We start from the raw sequence: 21085 nt of genomic DNA, 5'->3' as shown, positions 1-21085 counted from the left end.
TCAGTGTCCTCTCCCAACTGTTATATTATAAAGCCATTTGTTAAACAAGTTCCATTCAATGATGACAGACATGGGGTTAGTGTGTACCTTCTTCTCTCACAATGGTTGGTTTTAGCAGAATGCTCTGGGGATGGAAAGCCTTGACACCAGCGAGTAGCTCTCTAATGGTGGACTTCTGGGCAGAGGCAGATGGACGATGGGGTGGGGGATGCAGGGGAAGATACATTTTTCAAGAGGATCCATGCCTGGAATCCTTCATATCACAGCCCAGCGCTGGCTGTCAGCTTTGAAGCAGCATCAGGGCAAATGTGTGGATCTGAGAGGTGCTTGCTGTTCCTACAGGAAAACTCCATCTAATTCCCCAAACATATTGATAAAAAATATACTTTGTAAGGGATACCAATTCAATGGCTTCCTTTTTATTATATAAACTGTCTAATGATTTAAGCTCTTAATCCTATTCATGGCAGAGAAACACAACGGTACAAAGAGTAATCATAGCTAACGACGACTGCATGTCTGTTCGTGAACTCATGAGCTCCTCAATTGACTGCCATTGAGTAGGACCAAAATCCTTTACAAAGAGAAATAAGCTCAAAAATTGGTCATCGATGAAGTGGATAGAGGGATGCAGTAGAAGATCTTGGTTTGCCATGTCTCATCTCCTAGATCCGCCCCTGATATCAGCCATAGCTTAGATGAATGGTGCTGTGCACGCTGGCCTTAAGCTCTACGCAGGTATCCACCTACTTTTGTGCCTGACAGATTTCTTCAAAGCAGTGGGGGCTCGTTCAGCCAGTAGACAGGGACAGAGGAAGGGGAGGGAAGTTAACACCCCAGGGGCAACCCTAAACCAATGGGGTGTGGGAGCTAGTGCACATAGGCTCCAGCCTTCTGTACTTTGAACAGATGATTTTAGGAGGCATTTTTAATGTTTCTCAGAGGTTCAGGAGGAGTTGAGCCCTCACTGTCTGCAGCAGTGACCTTAATAATCCACTTTTATAGAATTTCCCTTTTTCCAGTCTCCCAGTCTCCATTCCTTCACTTTTAAATTCTGTTTGTTTGTTTGGGATTTTATGGTGATGATGGGGCACCTCCTGTATAAACTACCTGCACTTAAGTTTTTCTTAGTCTCAGATTTTGGAAGAAACTAAATTAAGACATGGGGTACATCTAGTAGTGATGCGATGATCTTAAAGTACTTTTATATGAAGAATGGTGACTTGCTATTTATTTTTGCATTGAAGACAAAAGAAAATGGCCTTGAATTGAAACGTGGGATTTAGAAGACACAGGCATTCATTTCCTCGAAAGAAGGCTCGGGACCAGCACTATCCAGTGTGGTAGCCCTAGCCACATGTGGCTACTGAGCATTTGAATGTGGCTAGTGTGACTGAGAAACTAAATTTTAAATTTAATTTTCATTAACTGAAATGGCTACATGTGGCTAGTGGCTACCGTAGTGGACAGAACAGCTTTAGATGTTAAAACAAATCTCCTTCTGAGGTTATAAAAAAGGAAGTTTGTAGCTGTTGCTACTAGCTCCTTACCTAACATCTGTTCTACTGTTCTTTCTAGCAGAATTCTGATTTTGTTTGGTGCGTTATTGCGTCCAGTTAAGAAACACAAGCAAAACCTGGTTTTGAAGCTATGGGTGGTCACAGATGAGAGCTTCCCATCCCATCAAAAAGACAATGCCTGGAGCAGAGACTCTTTGCTCTTCCCTTGTCTCTTTTCTTCCTGCTTGATCATATATCATGTTTAGAGATGCAGCCGTCCTCTTACCATCCTTAAGAATAAAGCTGCGTGTTAAGAATGGTGGAGCTGGCTAGACGTGGTGGCTCATCCCTGTAATTCCAGCGCTTTGGGAGGCTGAGGTGGGAAAATTGCTTGAGGCCAGTAGTTGTAGACCAGCCTGGGAAACAGAGAGAGACTCTATCTCTAAAAATAAATAAATAAAATTGGCCAGGCGTGGTTGCCTGTGACTGTAGTCCCAGCTACTCAGCAGGCTGAGGCAGAGGGATCATTTGAGCCGAGGAGTTTGAAGCTGCAGTGAGCTATGATCATGCCACTGCACTTCAGCCTGGGGGACAGAGTAAGACCCTATCTCTTAAGGAAAAAAAAAAATGGTTGAGCCATAAGATGAAAAAAACTTGAGTCCTAAATCCTAATTCCTTCCTTGATTTACTGCACCTGCCCTGGCCTCCCTACTTTCAGACTTTCTGATGATGAGTAAGACAAAACTGTAACCATTGATACTTGAAGCAGATTGTATCATGACTCGAATAGATTATTTCAGACAGGTTCTGGTTGAAGGTAGGTTAACATTGCTATGCTGAGCTTTCATATTGGATTGAAAAGTAATGGAACTGATTGTAAAAGTCTGCATAGGTCTTGCTTGGGAAACTTGGAAAATGAATGCAGGCTACAGCTATAAACTAGAAAATGTGTCCTCTTTAGGCATTTACTCTCAAAATACCAACTATTAGGTGATGGTAGAAGCACCTTGGAATAATATAAGGCCTTTTCTCCTAAGAATTTGTTAGATGTTTCTAGATGGCTGAAAACACTCTCAGAGAGTGAAAGATAGATTTGCACTGGTGGGACTGGGGGCCTCCAGGTGGGGTTAACATATTACACACTCTTAACATGGAATGGGGCCTAGATCAGAAGTTAACCAATGCAGGACTTGGCACTGAACAGATCATCCCACACCTACTTCATCTCTATTAGTGATAGGTAGTTTTGCTGAAAAGTTGCATAGCCACCTTGTAATCCATTGTCAAGTGTTTAGTGAATATTTGGGGGACCAAGTCTATTTCTTCCTACCATATGGATCATAAACCTACCCTAATACACACACTTCTGCTACAGGAAAAAGCTATTGCACTCTCCCAGGCTTTCATTGAATAAAGAGATTTTTGAACTGAACTCCTTAAAATATCAATGCTCCATATTACTCCCCAGATACAGATATAAATCTTTATAATGGTGCACTTTACAAGCAGCACTCTGGAGTATTTCTGATTGGTAATCACAGTGTTTCCTTATTAATACTGTAAAAAAAGTAAAAGGCATAAACATTTTGCAATCTATCTGTTCTTTCTGTGCGGGCATACATCAGGGGCTGCTTTAAGCATTCCTAATGGTTCACCCATCACATTTTTTATGAGTTTATATGGGAAGAAAATTGTACCAGAAAACTGAATTCAATGACTGCCATTCTATGAATAAATTCTGTTATCTTTGATACTCTGGGTATAATAAAAACATACAAAAGTTAAATTTCAGCATCCTCGCAGAGTTATGTCAACTGTTTTTAATGTCAATAAGACACTGCTGTTTCAACCAATGTCTTTTCCCTCCAAAAAATACTGCTTGATTTTCAGGTTATGTTTTCATTAAAACAACTTGTTTTTAACAGCAAGATACTGTGTATGTTTGCTAATTTATGTATAGTACAAAGTCTGATCAAAATGAAGAGTTATAATTTTAAGACATGGAGCTCAGTAGAAATCCATCTTTACTTTGGATGAAAGATTAAAATAAAAGTCAGGTGTCCATAAAATGTGTTTTATGTAAGTTAGACCAGAAAACATCTTGGTAGAATAACTTTGATCAAGCAGATTATTATATGTTTTTGTATTTACACACATCCCCCTGTGATTAGAGGGGGATATCTATTAATACATTGTATGCTATAGATACATTTTATAAGTAAGACTTGTTTTTATGATCATCTATGAGTTTTTTTCTTCAAAAAAATGCAAAGATCTAAATATTTTGAAACAAAGAGTAGATTCTCCTGAACTATCCAGCTTCTGTATTTGCAAATTGATTCCCTGTGCTTCCTTTATATGATATTAAACTCTAAGTAGCTTCTTTATATATGGGCAGCCTGAAGCTGAGACAGTTTTCCCAAAATGTTGACCCACACACTGTCAACTGCCCATCCAAAAGTCTGTCATTTTCCTTTTAGGGGAATTTTTACCTGTAAGAGATCCTACTTATCTAAACATCCATTTCTTACTAATGACTCAGCAGCCAAGACACAGGAAAATGGAAATTAAAATCCCAAATGTATTCAGGACTTTCAAAACTCTAAAAACTCTCTGCTGTCTGGATTCCCATCCACCTGGCACACCCTAATGGGCCAAACTTATAAGCTATAAACCAAAGAAAATATTTCAGGTGTTTGCTAGTGACATGGACCCATCCTCTGGATTTTTGTGTTCCTCTAAACTTGTTCTTGATATTTGGAATCTCAGGGTTCCTACAGGCTCCTAAGCTTTGCCTCAAGGGAGGATTCTGTCTTATTCTCTGGCCTTGGGCCAGCCCTCAGCCTCTCCACAAATAGGAGAAGGAGAAAATGGATTTGGACAAAAGTACGATTTGAGATGTATCAACAAAATTTATTCCTAAGTCTAGTAGAGTCTAAAAATTGTTCTTTCTTTTCTGGAAATAATTGAAAAAATGTCTCTTTGTCCTAAATATGTATTATATGACCTCAAATTTTGATTTGCCTATGGACATAGTTTCCAATTTGACTACAAGAAAAGATTTGTCAGAAAAATGAAATTCATAGACAGGAAAGGTAGGCCGCAGAAGCAGGCCCATGGGGCGAGTCTTGGAGTCTCATTAGACTCACCCTAATTTTTTTAGGGCGTTGACTGGTTTATTTTCATGATTGGGTTAAAACATCCTTTCCGGAGCTACCAGGCCAGATGACGCCATCTGAGAAAATGAGTGTTTTGTTTTCTTTTAAAAGTGTACATGAAGATGCTTATTTGTGAATAAGATTCCACAGTTGGCATCCTTGGAGGTTAATCCTGATTAATAGGTGCTTGGCTATATAATTTTGGCTCTTACTTGAGGTTGAGGTTCTGGCCTCTAGCCGCCCTGCAATTATCACCAAGTCTCAGGGCACACCTTGTAGGCACTCCTGTATGCCTCAATTGGATGGCATAAACAACATCCTATAACCAGGAAATACCCATTAAACATCTCATTTTCCAGAATTTCATGATCCCCTCTCCTGTTTTCCCATGCTCGTTGGCACTGTAAAGAGTTGTGATTTTTTAATGATACTTGCTAAAGTTTGTCCTTGCTCCAGGGGAGAAGGCAGAATCAACATTGCTTGAGTATTTTCACCCTGGAAAAGTTAAGCCAATGTGTCATCATAGTGCTCACACTTAAACACACATTGAACAAATTGCAACTGGACTGTGGATAGCTAATGTTTTTAGAGTTATGTCTTTATTATTTTAATCTCATAAATAGGAAAAACTCTATACAATGTCTCCACCAGTGAGAATTTGATGCTGAAGTATAAGAACAATGAGGGTTTTCAAGATGGAAGTCCCATTGGTTATTTCAAATTTCACTTGAAATCCTTGGTATGCAGATTTGCACAAATGGCAGCTTCTTGTGTAGAATAAGATCAAACAAATGGCCCCAGGCAGTTGAAGGAGTCAGAGGCCCTTAAGCTTCTGGCTCCCAACATCCTTCTGCTTTCTCTCTGATTCATAAATCGCCTGAGAGGACTTTGAGGATTGGTTGCATTGTTAACAAATTAGGGAAGTTAAGTACTTACCAAGCACTTTCTTTGTGTAGAGCCCAGAGTTAGTTGTTGGATAAAGGAACTTTTGGATATAGGCTTTACCCCTAAGGAAATTCATGATCAATTGGAGAGTTAGTGTCAGGTCTATGTTAGTTATCAGTGGCTTGGTATCCGACAGGTGATTATGATTTGGGAGACACCAACAGGATTCCAAATATTTCACCAAAGCCGACTCCAACTTCAGTCCCTACCATGGCCCCAGCTCCCAGCTCCACCAAAAAAACATCTCTCCTATGGGGCACCTGGAACACGCTAGGCATTGTGATACATTCTTTACATGTGTAATGTTATTTAGTTCTGAACTGTGTTCTGCTTCTATCCTGCTTCATTTTTTTTGCTAGTTCATGTATAGGTTCCAGGCAACCTTTTGCACAGGTTTGGGTAGAGACAATGACCACTCAAGTCACTAAATCACTCTTCAGATTTGTAACTTTATGTTTCCAAAGTGATCCAGAGAGCTTTAGTCTAAGGCTTCTACATGTTTTGGGAATTTGATAATGCTGAGACCAGAAAGGAATCTGAAATAACATCCTGGGTTATCAGAGTGCCCCACTTCCACAGTCCCCAAAAGGCCTCCTATTACCCTGCTGTAGTTAAAGCTCTGTAGTTAAAACTCTGAAATAGTTTCAAAATGCCTCTCCTGTCTGTGGCTTATTTACCAGATTGGCTTCAAGATCCCACTATCTATCTTTAAGGTCTCTCAGATTACAAGGCTTTGTTGTGGCTGAGGAAGGGACAGAATTTTCTGAAGTCAAGAACTGACTTAGACTTCCATTGAATTCTGGGTTTCTATCTGTACAGCTATGAAAAACCACCTCTGAAGTGTTAGTACAGGTTCAGAGTGTTCATTCATTAACCTGGCTTTCCCTAAAGAACAGATTGTTTAAGGAATAGAATTTGTGAAGTATGCTCAGAATTATTTTTTTTTTTAATCGGGGAGGGAGAAGCTATATGAATTTGTGCCAAAGAAGATCTTATAGGAGTTTTGAAACTCTTTCATTCTTGTTGTTATTGCTAAAACATGGGGAAAGAGTCTAAGTATTCATTTGTGTGAAATGGAAGAGGAAGAATCCCAAAAGTTGTGCTTTTTAAAGTCATGATAGATTCCAAATATAGGTTGAATGCTATATGCCACTTATCATACATTTCTTTTCCTTCTTACATAACCCCCCCCAAACCCAACTTTAGTAGTTCATTTTAATTGAGTGACTGAATCTCAGTTGAGTTAAATAACTTGTCCAACTTCATATATCAACCTATCATGCTTCCTCCACCAACACTTTGCTCCTTTTAAAGTTGTTTTTGACAAATCTCAGAAACCTTAGACATTATGAGAATACTTTATATGAAAAGAAAAATTACAGTCTTAAAATAGGTGACATCTTTTTCTCATGTTCTCTTTCTCATTTAACACCATTAAAAGAGATGGTATAAAATACTTAGCTAGGAAGAATATAGGAGAATGTGTTCAAGACACCTGGGACACAACAATACTTTTATTTATGTCTACTATAATGCATTGATAGAAACTACAGAACAAACCCAACATAAATGTTAATATGAGCATATCCCAGAGATATTGCAAGTTCAGTTCCAGACCACCACAATAAAATGACTCATATACATTTTTTGGTTTCCCAGTGCATATAAGAGGTATGTTTACTACACCATAGTCTATTAAGTGTGCAATAACATTATGTCTAAAAATATACGTAATTAAAAATACTTTATTGCTAAAAAAGTCTGGGGATCACCTGAACCTTTAGCAAGTTGTAATCTTTTTGCTGGTGGAGGGTCTCCCCTCAATATTGATGGCTGCTGGCTGATAAGGGTGGTGGTTGCTGAAGGTTGAGGTGGCTATGGCAATTTCTTAAAATAAGACATCAACAAAGTTTGTTGCATCAATTGACTCATCCTTTCAGGAAATATTTTTCTGTAGCAGGTGATGCTATTTGATAGCATTTTACCCACAGGAGAACTTCTTCCAAAATTGGGGTCAATCTCCTGAAACCCTGCCACTACTTTATCAACTAAGTTTATGTAATATTCTAAATCCTTTGTTGTCATTTCAACAACGTTCACAGCATCTTCACTAGGAGCAGATGTGACCTCAAGAAACCACTTTCTTTGCTTATACATAAGAAGTAGCTCCTCATCCGTGAAAGTTTTTATCATGAGATTGGAGCAATTCAGTCACATCTTCAGGCTCCACTTCTTATTCTAGTTCTCTTGGTATTTCCACCCCATTGGTAGTTACTTCCTCCACTGAAGTCTTAAACGTCTCAAAGTCTTCCATGAGGACAGGCATCAATTTCTTCCAAACTCCTATTAATGTTGATATTTTGACTTCCGCCCATGAATCATGTATGTTCTTAATGGCATCTAGAATGGTGAATCCTTTCAGAAGGTTTTTAATTTACTTTGCCTGGATGCATCAGAGTGATAAATACCTATGGCAACTATCGTCTTATGAAATATATTTCTGAAATAATAAACCTTGAAAGTTGAAGTTACTCCTTGATCCATGAGCTGCAGAATGGATGTTGTATTAGCAGGCATGAAAACAACATTCATCTTCTTGAACATCTCCATCAGAGCTCTTGAGTGACCCGGTGTATTGTCAATGAACAATAATAGTTTTAAAGAAACCTTTTTTTTCTGAATATTAGGTCTCAATAGTGGGCTTAAAATATTCAGTAAACCATACTATAAACAGATGTGCTGCCATCTAGGCTTTGTTCTTTTATTTATAGAGCACAGGCAGAGTAGATTTAGAATAATTCTTAAGGGGCCTAGGATTTTGAGAATGATAAACAAGCATTGGATTAAACTTAAAGTCACTAGCTACCTTATTCCCTAACAAGAGAGTCAGCCTGTCCTATTAAGCTTTGAAGCCCAACAATGATTTCTCTTCTAGAGTTATGAAAATCCTGGATGGCGTCTTCTTCCAATGGAAGGTTGTACCATCTGTGTTGAATATCTGTTGCTTAGTGTAGCTAAACATTAATTATCTTAGCTAGATTTTCTGGATAACTCACTACAGCTTCTATGTTAGCACTTGCTGCTTCACCTTGTACTTTTTTATTATGAAGATGAAGATGACTTCTTTCCTTAAACCTCATGAAGTGACCTCTGCTAGCTTCCAACTTTTCTTCTGAAGCTTCCTCACCTCTCTCAGCCTTCATAGAATTGAAAGGAGTTATGGTTTTTCTCTGGATTAGGCTATGGCTGGTTTGATCTTCTATCCAGATCGTTAAAACTTTCTCTAGATCAGCAATAAGCCTATTTTGCATACTTATCATTCATATGCTCACTGGAATAGCACTTTCAATTTCCTTCAAGAACTTTCGCTTTACATTCACAACTTGGCTAACTCTTTGGCCTAAGAAGCCTAGCTTTTGGCCTGTCTTGGCTTTTGACATGCCTTCCTCACTAAGCTTAATCATTTGTAGCTTTTGATTTAAAATGAAAAACACGTGACTCTTTCTTTCACTTGAACATTTAGAGGCTATTGTAGGGTTATTAATTGGCCTAATTTCAATATTGTGGTGTCTCAGGGAATAGGGAGGTTTGAGGAGAGGGAGAGAGATGAGAGAACAGCTGGCCAGTGGAGCAGTCAGAACACACGTAACATTTACTGATAAGTTCACTGTTTTATATGGGCATGGTTCATGGTGCACCCAAACAATTATAACAGTAACATTAAAGGCCACTGATTACAGGTTTTAATAGCATATATAATAATATGAAAATTTTGAAATATCGTGGGAATTACCAAAATGTGACACAGAGAGATGAAGTGAGTCTATGCTGTTGGAAAAAATGGCACCAATAGACTTGCTCAAGGCAGGGTTGCCATAAACCTTCAATTTGTAAAAAATGCAATATCTGCAAGCACAATAAAGCAAAGTGCAATTAAATGAGGTATGCTTGCATTAATATTGCCAGAAGAACAAGATTCTTGGTTCCCTGGTGGAACTCTGAGAAGAGCTGACTGCTTTACCTAAGTATTGGTGCCAGGATCAGTCCTGTCACTTGGCAAAGAGACAGTGACTAGAGTTGATTAGTCACAGCTAACCAGTGGTGTGCTGGTAAACCATGAGCAAGGATAGGGTGAGGGATTGGGAAGCCTGATTCATAGCACTTGCCAATTTCTGAGGTGTAAATATCGCAACTGAGTCTGAGTTCAAGCTACCAATGGTTTAACATTGGGCTCACAGAATTCCTGAAAATTTAACGGTTGGCTTTCATAAGGGAGTATGACCTAGCTCTGGCATGCCATCGCAGCCCTTCTCTGAGAACTAGTGGTCTCACCTCTGGTAAAAGACATCCAAGGAACCCTTCCTTCCTGTATCTGCCAAAAACTTCCCAGGTGGGTTATTATGGGGGTGATGCTGGTCCTATTCATCACATTTCCCTTCATCAATTTACGGTGGCTGGTAATTAAGGAAAACCCTTTATAGAGGGATTTTTAAAGGAAATCCCTCAAGTGTGCAGAACTTCTTATGAGAAAATAGGAGTGAAAATGCTAATAAAAATCAAAGATGCTAATTTATCGGAGAGCTCTCAAGTGAAAAACAGATTAGAAATAATGCCCAAATAGCTTACAGTTTCAATTTATTCATTGTACACTAGGTGCAATTCAATGAGGTCTTATATCTGGGACAAAACAAGAAAGGAGATTCCAAACTGGGCATGTTTTGTGTGTAAATGGCAGGTACTGGTGTGGAGGAGGGGAAGTGCTTTAACTCATCTTCTGTGACTATAATCACTAGGAAGAGAAAAGGCTGGGATCACATCAAAGCATGTGTTCGGATGTGGCCATAGGAACTTTGGCTTTAGTGCTGTGGTTATTTCTCCTTTCCTTGATGTCCTGGGATGCCTGGTCCAGGCATGGTGAATTTGCCTTCTTTGGTTGAGTTTGTGGAATCATAAGATAAAATGTTTGGAATGGTATGTAGATGAATGCATAAATACCCTCCTCAATATCCCTGACAAATGATCATTCACTTGGTCATGAAGGCTTCTATTAAAAGGGACATTCAACTTTCTGATGCCTCTGTTTACATTTGCAGGCAATTCTATTTGTTGGAAAATTTTTCTTCGGGCAAGTTGGATTTTTCCCTTTTGCGGTTGTTTTGGGTTCTTATCTGGACACAGAAGACCTAGGATCCACACGCAGCTTCAGAATTGGTCAGATGTGTTTCAGTTTGGCTCTACAAACATTTCCTTAGTGTTTACCATGGCCAGAATACAAAGGTGCACTAGCCAACCTCCTATTCTTGCAAAGCTCATGGTTTGACAACTTAGGAAGGTTCATAAAAAGATAATCTGGTTCTCTTTTATATTCTATAATAGGCAGCCTTACTTCTTCTGATAATGGTCTCCCTTTCCCTTTTACAACACGAGCTCTGATGTTCTAACATGAACTCATCATTCTGACCAGCATTTGGCTGGTCTGGAAATGGGTCCTTGACCAAACTGCACTGATCATGGTATTCCACCCTCACGGGCCATAGTGGATGGGTCCAGCAGTGGGCTCCTGACCAAAGCTGACAACTCAAATCTCTTCTCTGGGATTTGAAAATTTTGTATCAGAAAGGGTATAAGCCAGTCTCTCTAATCATTGACTCTCTAATAATTGCAAAATTCTGCAGTGCTGTGGCCGTGCTCTGCAGTGAGAAAGAATGAAGCAGATGTGCAGAGAGAAGGAGAAACAAGATGTGGAGAGGTCTGGCTGCATTTCATTCCATGGCTCGAGTTTTTCCTGGGACTTGTCTCTATCCCTGCTCTTCTCTTCCAGCTCTTCCTTGGAATCCCTGGTTTAATACATTCTCCTGGTTTTAAGCTGCTTTGAGTTTATCTTCTGTTTTTTTGTTTTTTTATTTTAGAGAAGAAAAGGACAAAATAAAGGGATTCGAAAGCAGTGTTGGTGGCCCCTAGCCCAACCCCTTGACTGCAGCAAACTTGTCTCATGGGTATCGCAGAGGGACAAGCTGAGTATCAGAAAGGGGAAGAGGCTCATGTTCCATGGGAGACATTTGGTTGGGGGCTGGTGAGAGGTGGAGAATGATAAAACAGGAATTCGGGTGGGGGAAGCTTGCTGTTTAGTGGGAATTATTCTCTTGGTGAGATGTTTGAATTCACCACTGCTTGCTGGGGACATCTTGTCTGTTTATTCTGGGTCTGCTGCTAAAACAGTTAACTTCTAGGTTGTGCTGTAAACCTGAATAGAGATGGGGCCCTGTTTGTGTTAATGTAGAGTTTACTATACAGCAGACACTGATAAATAGACATTTATCTGTACATTTACATATGTAATTTCAAATTTATTTGCATATAAATCTCAGAATGTTATCATGAAGTTGGGGACTTAACCACATTTTGCAGATGAGGATTAGAAGAGTCATAAGTGTTTGAGGCTCACAGTTATAGAGTGACAATTGGGAACCCAGCTTCTGACCCCAAACTATACTGTATATCGAGAGAGAGAGAGAGAGACAGCGAGAGAGAGAGAGAGAGACAGAGAGACAGAGAGAGACAGAGAGAAAGAGAGAAACATCTGACCCTTTAAGGCTTGGTTTGAGGATGGCTGCAGCAACGGCAATCTAGTAGGGTGGTCTCGATACAGGTTCTCTGGTAAAGGCCTCCTGTTCACCCCCAGCGCTCTCTGGAACCCCAGCTTCGTTCCCTGTATAAAGGGAGGAGTGAAGGTTTTAGAGCATGTTGCTGCTCTGGCAAGAGCCCAAGACATAGCTGGCTGAACCAGAGTCCTACAGCCAGGTGCGTCCGGCCTGAGTCACCACGCCGGGCCAGGTGAGGCTCTGAGGTGGCACCTGCCTATGGCTGGCAAGACTTCTGAGAGGGCTGCCTAATCCCAAATAATAATAAGGACAACAATAGTGGTGATAATGGAGGGCTTTATGTGTGCAAAGTGTGGTTCAATCCCAAAAGGTCCAGGAACTCTGTAAGAGGAACTGATAAGTATTATTATCTTTTGGGCAGGCAAAAGGTTTACCTTGTGGGCAAATGCTGTGTTGGGAGGTAAAGAGCCTGAGAGGTAATGAGATCAGGTAACAACAGTGCTAGGAAGCACTGATGCCTGCAGCCAGGAAAAAGGACAAATAGCCATATTTGCAGACTCAGGGCTAGTTAAAGGAGAAGTGTTCTCTAGTTGCCTTTGGGCATGAATTATCAGCAGCAAATGACACATCGCAGGCTCCAGTTTTAAGGTAAAGAGCTGACCCTTGTCTGGGTGGCCATCTTCTCTGCATGTGTGGTGAGAATGTCTGGTCTAGAGAGTGCACACTTAGGGGTCTGTGGGGTCTGGCAGGGAACGTTAATGAATGACCCTGGTGGAGTGTAAAGCAAACATAGTTCAAGTAACATGAGAGAAAGATGACAAATGGCAACTTTGCTTGGCTTCAGTAGTGGGGCATGATAAGGAGGAGTGGGGACTGTGGCACACTAGAGGGAGTACCATGCCCTTATTGAAGAAAGTAGCTCTACTTGAGATCCAACTATAGCTGGCCCCATGTTGCCAGATCTTCCAATTTTGGACAGAAACTGTAAATCCAAATTATTGTGAAAAATCTCTTAAATTCAATATATTGACAACTACTTTGAACATTTTCAAATATTGTTGGCTTACGGCCTGTCTGTTTGGGGTTTCTCTCCTAAGGCTATCCTTCAATTACCTCAAATTTTAAAGATGTTTAGCCTTATTATGCACACACGGAGTGGGATGAGACAGCTGGTCCATTGTGCATGCTCCCTGCCAAGATTATAAAGCCAGTGGGAAGGTGGGGAGGTATTCCAGGCTCATGTATGTCTAGACACTGCATAGAGTGTGGCTTGATGGAGTTGCTCAGGTGTGGCCATGAGTGTGGCCATGAGGACAGCAAAAGGTAGCTTCATAGAAGCAGAGGCTGGCAAGGGTGAGATCCATCAGGGCTACTAAAGATAAATGGCAACTTAGACAAAATTTTGTCTCTTCTAGCTTTCCCTTTCTTTCTCTCTATCACCCTACTATCCATTCTTTCTCTTTCCCTCCTTCCCTTCTTTCCTTTTTTCCTTCTTTCCCTCTTTCTACAAATCCACTGCCCACCTACATTGCGTCAGGAGTTTCGCAGGCTATGGGAACACAATCTATGCATACAGTTATGTTTCTACCTTTTTTTACCTCCCATGAAAGCAGTTTTCATGTGAAAACAGCTATAGAGAATTTTTAAAAATCAAAATTGGAGGTAAGTTGGACAATGTCAAACATTATACAAGCGTGTAAATTTTTCTTTGAGAGAATCACCTCAAGGAGACACAGAGTCAACCTCTGGAGCAGCAGAAGCTGAATACTCATGAGAGGCTGTCAGTGATCAGAAACCCACCAGATCCCTGAGATGTTGCAGGCAGAGACTACAAATAGTAGATTCAACTATGATGTCTGAATTGAAAGTTGTAAGGGAAACCTGTTTCTCACATGGCCCACATTCTCCTGTGAGAGATGTCCAGCCCGGTGCAGAAGAGGGCAGAAAGGCCTTCTGTAGGAGGTGGCATCTAGAGGGATGAGTGGACCCTGGCCAGGTAGAGACGTGGGACAGAAAAGAGCATTCCAGTGAAAGGAACAGCGAGTGCAGTGACCGTGAGTTGAGAGACCATGCAGCTCTTGAGGGCACCTGGAAATGGTTCAGTATGGCTGCAGGAGAGGGGTGTGCTGAGGAGTAAAAAGAAAGCTGCAAGGAAGAGACAGATAATGAAGGACCTTGTATCCTGTGCTAAGGAATTTTGCTCTATCCCCAGCTGGGATTTTGCGGGGGCAGTAGCACTGTTGGTCTTGTGTCTCAGGAAGCTCACTTTGATGGCCAGGTGGAGAATGGATTGGGGGAGGAGCACTAGTGGAGGCAGGGAGACTAGTTAGAAGGTGGTCACAGTCATCCAGGTAAGACATGCAGATATTACCAATCAGTGTGTTTTTACTGAGAAACTACTGCACTAATAGTTGTATGTGGTGCAGTAGATGGTTTTTGACCTCAAGGATCTTTGTTGGGTTGTCAAGACAAATAGATCATCCGATTCAACCAGTGAATTCAACTCAATTTTAAAATATTCATAAAACCTGCAGTATAGAGAAGCAGTGATCTAAGGGACAGAGGACATGAAATGATGAATAAGGCATGGCTACTGCATCAGGGAGCTTATAGTCTCCTGAAGGAGGTAAGTACAACCAAATGCCACATTGATATAGAGTACAAATATTGTCGTGGACAAGTAAGTTAATTGGCCTACACTGGCCACGCCCTCATACCGTATTGAGCACCAGTGCTTATTTATTCATCCTCATTCTCTATCTACTTGGCTCACCTTGACCAACCACAACCTTGTGTGTCAGTGTTATCTTTATTCCCATTTCATAGGTGGGAAAACTGAGGCTCACAGAGGTTATATCATTTGCTCTGGATCCCAGGACTGGCAAAAGAGCAGAGATGGGACTTTTACTCCAGGCGCTCTAGTCTTATCACCCCATATTCTGACGATTATACTGATGTTTCCCAAACTTCAGTCATCCTTTCTGATTTTTACTGTAATTGTATAAGCCTGCACGATTGTTTATTTTACTTTATACTAAATCATTGTTTTATGTTAAATAATTTATTCTAAAAAGAAAGTCATATGAATATAACGAATAGAAAGTCAGTATCACTTGCTGAGAATAGAAAATAACTGTAAAATTAAATATGTCAGACATAAAACAATGGTATTGAAAACCTAGTTGCATACTGTAGCCTGGCCTCGGCTCTGAGTCTGAGGTCTGCTCTCTGTTTGTTAAGAAGGGACACTTGCAAACGTGGAGAGGTGTTAAAGACCTGGTAGCACTAACCTGGCACTTAGCTTTGACTCATCATGTGGCTCTAAAGATAACTGAGCCTACGGGAATAACTTTCCCACTCAGAGATTTGGTCTTACTTAATGGTATCCACGTACCACCTCAAATACCGCGCTTCATCCGTGGGGCAGACACCACGAAGGAGCCCATTCTCCCTTCTTCCTTTCCGCAGGTAGCTGTCCTCCCCCGCCACAAGCCCCACCTCAGGCGTTCCTTCTAGGCCTGCAAGGAAGAGCGAACCTCCAGGGCAGGCTGAGAGGGTGTCCAGGTGGCCACTGGGGTTCCGGTCTTGGGGAAATACGATGGTGCCACACAGCGACGAGCCTCCTGTAACCGGCGAAGGCTGGCTAGACATTGCGCTTTGCCCTCACGCAGCGCCCGGTTTTCTCTTTCTTTCTCCTCGCATGAGACGGTCGCCACTTCTTTCTCACGTTCCCGTCTCTCAGCATTCACGAACCTTCCCTCACTTTGTACCTGATGTTTCATAATATTTTTATATTATTACCCCACATGATAACTTTTAGGGTGTAGAGATAAAGATAAAGGAGGAGACCCTGGAGGTGCCTCCGAATCCGCGAGCCCGGGAGATGGAGCCAGCGGAGCGGACGTCAGGGGTGGGGGTGGGGGAGGGGGAAGTCATCAGCTCGGCTTGGGACGTCTGTAAACCAGGTCACTGGCCGATCACTGGCAGGTCCTGGGCGATGATCGGAGGCTGCGTCTGGAGAGCAGACGCACCCAAGGCAGGACCTAGCGCAGACAAAAAGCCTAGGCACAGAGCTGGCCCCCAAGGTAACAGGGCCTGGGAGGTCACTTAGCGCTCACATGCAGGCGGGGCGGGGCTGGGTTCTCAACACCTTGACAAGCAGCTTCTGCCCTGTTTGTTCTCCCTGTCTGTCCAAGAGTGAGGACTCCACAGAAACGTCACTCATCTGAGCGATGTATTTGTTGATCCAGCTCTGTATATACCTAATTCGTACATCGTCTGGGACAGTGCTTTTATTTGAGTCAAATGATCTTATACCTTAACTACCCTAATTTAATGATCATGACTTATCATGTACTTTTTAGCATTCCAATAAAAGAAATCCTCTCAAAATTCAGAAGATTATGACCTGAGTCTGCCTGGCAAGTGATTTATTTCTGTCTATATTCCAGGGAGAGGGGGACCTTTTGTTTATGTGACACACACTGAGAATATGCAAAGAGCAAGAAACCCGGTCCAACATGACTGCAAGTGAAAACGTATCTAAACACACACAGCCCCGTATAAAAGATTCAAAGAAGAAGAAAATCGATTATAAGACCAAGTCTTGAATTTCTCTGAATTTTAGTACAGCAGCTTTCCATGAGATCCAGTGTTCAAAATTTGGGGTTGAACAAAATAAAAATGCATCTGTACATTTTTTTAAAAAACATCTTTTAAAATCTCATTTAATATAAAAGGCAGAAAATTTGATTTCTTTCTAGAGTATCTTTCTAGAAGAGACACATTTATTCTCAGCAAGGTGCTAGAGATGCTGGTATACATACACATTAGAAGACATAGTGATGGCTCTCAGAGGACTTACAGTCCTCCAAGGGAAACACATAAAAAAACTATGATAAAAATAGATTAGAGGAATTGAAAAGTGACGGGGGAACCCAGGTGCTGGACATTATATCAGCTGCAGAGAGAAGGTCTATAGAGGAGGTGGCATTCGAGTTAGTTCTTTTTTTTTTTTTTAATTTTTATTATTATTTTTTATTTCAACATATTATGGGGGTACAAATGTTTAGGTTACATATATTGCCTTTGCCCCGCTCGAGTCAGAGCTTCAAGTGTGTCCATCCCCCAGATGGTGCGCACCGCACCCATTAGGTGTGTTTATACCCATCCCTCCTCCCCCTCCCACCTGCCCGACACCCGATGAATGTTACTGCTATACATGAGTTGTGAGTTAGTTCTCCAGGGAGGGATAGGCTTTTGCAAGGATGGGGAAAACGAGATTAGAGGAAGGGGAAACAGTGAGAGCAAAGACAAAGGCACAAGAATGTGCACACCCATTAGCAGAATGTAAGTGATGATGAAAGCATGGTGTTTATCTGAAGGAGATGACAGAGTGTAAGGGTGAAAAGGTGGGTAGGAGCCCAGTTGTGAAGGTTTTTGATGCTTGTATTTCATTCAGCTAGTCGTGGGCAGCCATCACAGGTTCTTAATCAGGTGAGTGATGACGGGATATTTTGATTTAGAAAGCTAAGCAAGATCGGGCAAGAGGCTTTTTTCATTGGCCCAGGTAAAATTATCTTTCACATATCTTGACCAATTTTGTCCCGTCTCTCTCTTTTTTCCCTAAATAGTATATTGAAATGAAGGATATTTATTTTGGAGGGAGTCAGTGTATTTGCCACACAAATAACTCAGGTGTTCCAATGAATGAAGTTTTCAAATGTAGCAGAAGGGATGGAAAAAGGTTGTCTTCATTTTGCATTTCTGATTCTTATCTTTTTAATTTGTGGAATATTACTGAGATGCAAGTAAGAGAGAAAGACGGAAGAAATCATGTGTCAGATTTTGCCTGCTCCTCTAAGAAGACAGATTTTTTTTTTTGCAAGGCTCTTCAGATTAAATTAAGCAGTAAAAATATTCTAATTGAGTTGGGCTGGACTGAAGATGGATCCTTATCTTGGTACAATTACATGGTGTAATCTTTGCTTCCAATTATACCATTTTTCCTTCCAAGAGGAAGAGACTGAGCATGAGAGCAGATTCTCAGCTCAGAAAGAAGCATAGTTGTTGTTATTAAAGGGAATAAGAAATGTGCTATCAAAAATGTATATTATGCACTGTGCCTTTAGATGTATCCACATTCCTGTCCACGAGGAGTGGAAGGGAAGACAGAGGGACTGATAGACCTATTTTTGGGGGAAATTTTATTGCAAAATATTATTATGACTATGATGATTGCTGCTTTTGGGGACATGAACTTTTGCTTAAGTTACTGGTGGAGTTGCAGACGTGGGGTTGATGGGCGTGAGAGTGGAGCCGAACTGCTCTAAGAGGCCCTGTGCCAGCAGGAGAGCCCACCGCTTAAAGCTTGAAGGAAACTTGCTCTTCTTTAAAGGTGAGCAGAGCAAGACATGGCACCCTCTTGTTCAAATTTTCCCCACACCTCCTCTACTGTTGCTCAGAATATTTTTTTCCCTCCGAACCAGAAATGAGAAACACAGTCTGTAGTTTTCAGTATTGAACTTGTAATTTTGGGATCTGGTTTTCAACAAGTCATAAGAAAAACAAAGTTGTAAGGCTTTTTCTTTTTATCATTTTCTCCCTTTCATGTTCTCTCTAGAATCTTTTTATCTGAGCTCCCTGGGGAGGCACATTGACACTGTGGGAAATACTCCAATTTCTCTTACCTGGTGGGCGGGTACTCAATTGTCAGTTTAAAAAATAATGATCTGTAGCAGATTAAAGAACTGTGAGAACCTTATACTTTGAGTCCTTTAAGTGGGTAATTCCTTTAACCGGGTAATTCTTCTAAGCGGATAATTCCTTTAAGCGGGACCCTTCACAGCCCTATAAAACTGAAGACCATCTAGGAACTCTTGAACTGTTTCAAATTGTTTTCAAATGGGTCTGAATGCTGTTGAGAAATGCATAATTTACGACCTTAACACTTGATTAGGTGTTAAACGACTGTCGGGAGAGATGTCCTTGGTAATCCAGTTATCATCTAGACTCTAATTATCACTTCACAGGAGAAGTAAGGCTGAGTAATTGAGAACCAAAATTCTTAAAGGGCTTGAAGTGGCCATTTTCTTATGCAGTTAAGCAAATTATTTCTCTACCTAGAAGGTGTCTAATTGGTACCAATTGATGAGAAGGAAGAAATGGTGTTATGACTTTCAGGAGTGAGTTAGTCAGGGGGCTCCAGCCACAGCAACAGAAAGTTACACTGAGTACTAAGATCTCTCCCAGTTAAAATTTCACTTTATTTAAAATATGTGTTAAAGAAGGGAGAGAAGGAGAAAGCAGGAGACAGCCAAGAGAAGACAGAATGTAATTATGAACTGATGGCCATACTTCCCCCCTGTCTGTCATTACTAAGGATTTTTCTCAGATGTGATCCCATTTCACCTTACATTAGTTCCCATTGATAACTATAAATTATTTAAGCCACAAATGCTGCACCATCCCTTAAACCAAAGATGGGGATAATGGGCCAAAATCTGCCTGAGAGAAGGGTCCCACTCTTACCGAATTCAGTAGGAAATAAGAAGAGGTAAAAGGTAGAGAGATTCCGTTCTGCATCTTTTTCTTTGACCAGCTTTCTCCTCCCCTCTACCCCTAATCAATCAATCTATCTATCTATCTATCTATCTATCTATCTATCTATCTATCTATCTATTTTCAGAATATTGTGGGACTACCCCTAATCTACTGTGGAGCACTTCTAGGTGCATAAATGTCCACATTAAGTGCTATGGATACAAAAATGAGAATATAAGATTTGATCCTTGTCTTCAACCCTTTCTACTCTACAAAGACACTGATGGATAGTGTTGGAGTTTAAAGAAGGCTAATAATCAACACCTTTATCTTCTTCCAAATTTGGAATTAATTAGTAGATAGATGCTAGAGAGGAGGAATTCATATTGCTTAGATTACTAATAAAGTTGATTGGAGAATGTGGGTTCGATCTGTGGCCAAGTGGGTTCACCTATTCACCAGTGAAATCATCACTTACCTTCAGTCACTACCACTGCTGGTCAACTGTGGGCATCCCCCTGATGCAGGAGTGGGGGCCAGTCTTCCATAGCAGAGAGCAGACTAGAGTGCATGTCATCTGGACAGGCTGGCTCCAAAAGAGCCTCTCCCTAACTCTCTGATTAGATAAGTCAGGCTGGCTGTGGAGGGGAGTAGGAGGTGTCATTCCAGTTAAAGTCCCTCTACATGGAAACATGAAGTTCCTCCCTAAGAGAGGCCTAGAAAGGGATGTTAAATTGAAATTAAGCTTGTAAGTGGTAAATTGGTGCTTAATTCACTGTTTTTATGGGTTGCAGGTCGGAAGTACAATTCTAGGCAATGATCTGAAAACTGGTCACATTCTCAAGAGCTCAGAGAACTAAAATGCACAGAACCAACACAATCAAGTCATTATCCTATTATGCCTGGGCCACAGAAAGTGTGTCGTCTATTCCTGATTGGTAGGTGTTAATTTGGTACAGCACATGTTACAATAAGCAGAGAATGGCTGATTTTAGGCCTGTGTTTTCCAGTTTCTTCTGACCTTACTTATTTTTTTCTTGATAGTATTTTTTTTTGCCTGATTACAAATGCAATGCATGTTCATCATAGAATACTTAGGAAATACATAAAGATAAAAAAAGAAAATAAAAGTAAACTTTTATCTCACCAAAGATATCACCGATACCATTCAGATTTTTTTTTAATTTAAATTCTTTGCTCTTTCTCTGTATACATACACTTTCCCCACAAGAAATTTCTCTTCTACACATTTCTAGTTTTATATTCTGATTCCCCCAATAAGGGGGAATATATATAATATATATAATAATATGCTGAATAATTTTTCATTTCACCAAAT

The 21085-nt window shown here is 40.7% G+C and overlaps 1 pseudogene; it reads right to left on the bottom strand.

The window, feature by feature from the left end:
* LOC105825428 overlaps positions 1-15855 on the bottom strand; it is a 154793-nt pseudogene extending 138938 nt beyond the window's left edge.
* Between the last annotated feature and the right edge of the window lie 5230 nt (positions 15856-21085).

This window comes from Propithecus coquereli, unplaced genomic scaffold (genome assembly GCF_000956105.1).
Source record: "Propithecus coquereli isolate 6110/MARCELLA unplaced genomic scaffold, Pcoq_1.0 Scaffold12, whole genome shotgun sequence".
NCBI classification, from domain to species: domain Eukaryota; kingdom Metazoa; phylum Chordata; class Mammalia; order Primates; family Indriidae; genus Propithecus; species Propithecus coquereli.
This window is presented reverse-complemented; position numbering and strand designations above follow the sequence as displayed.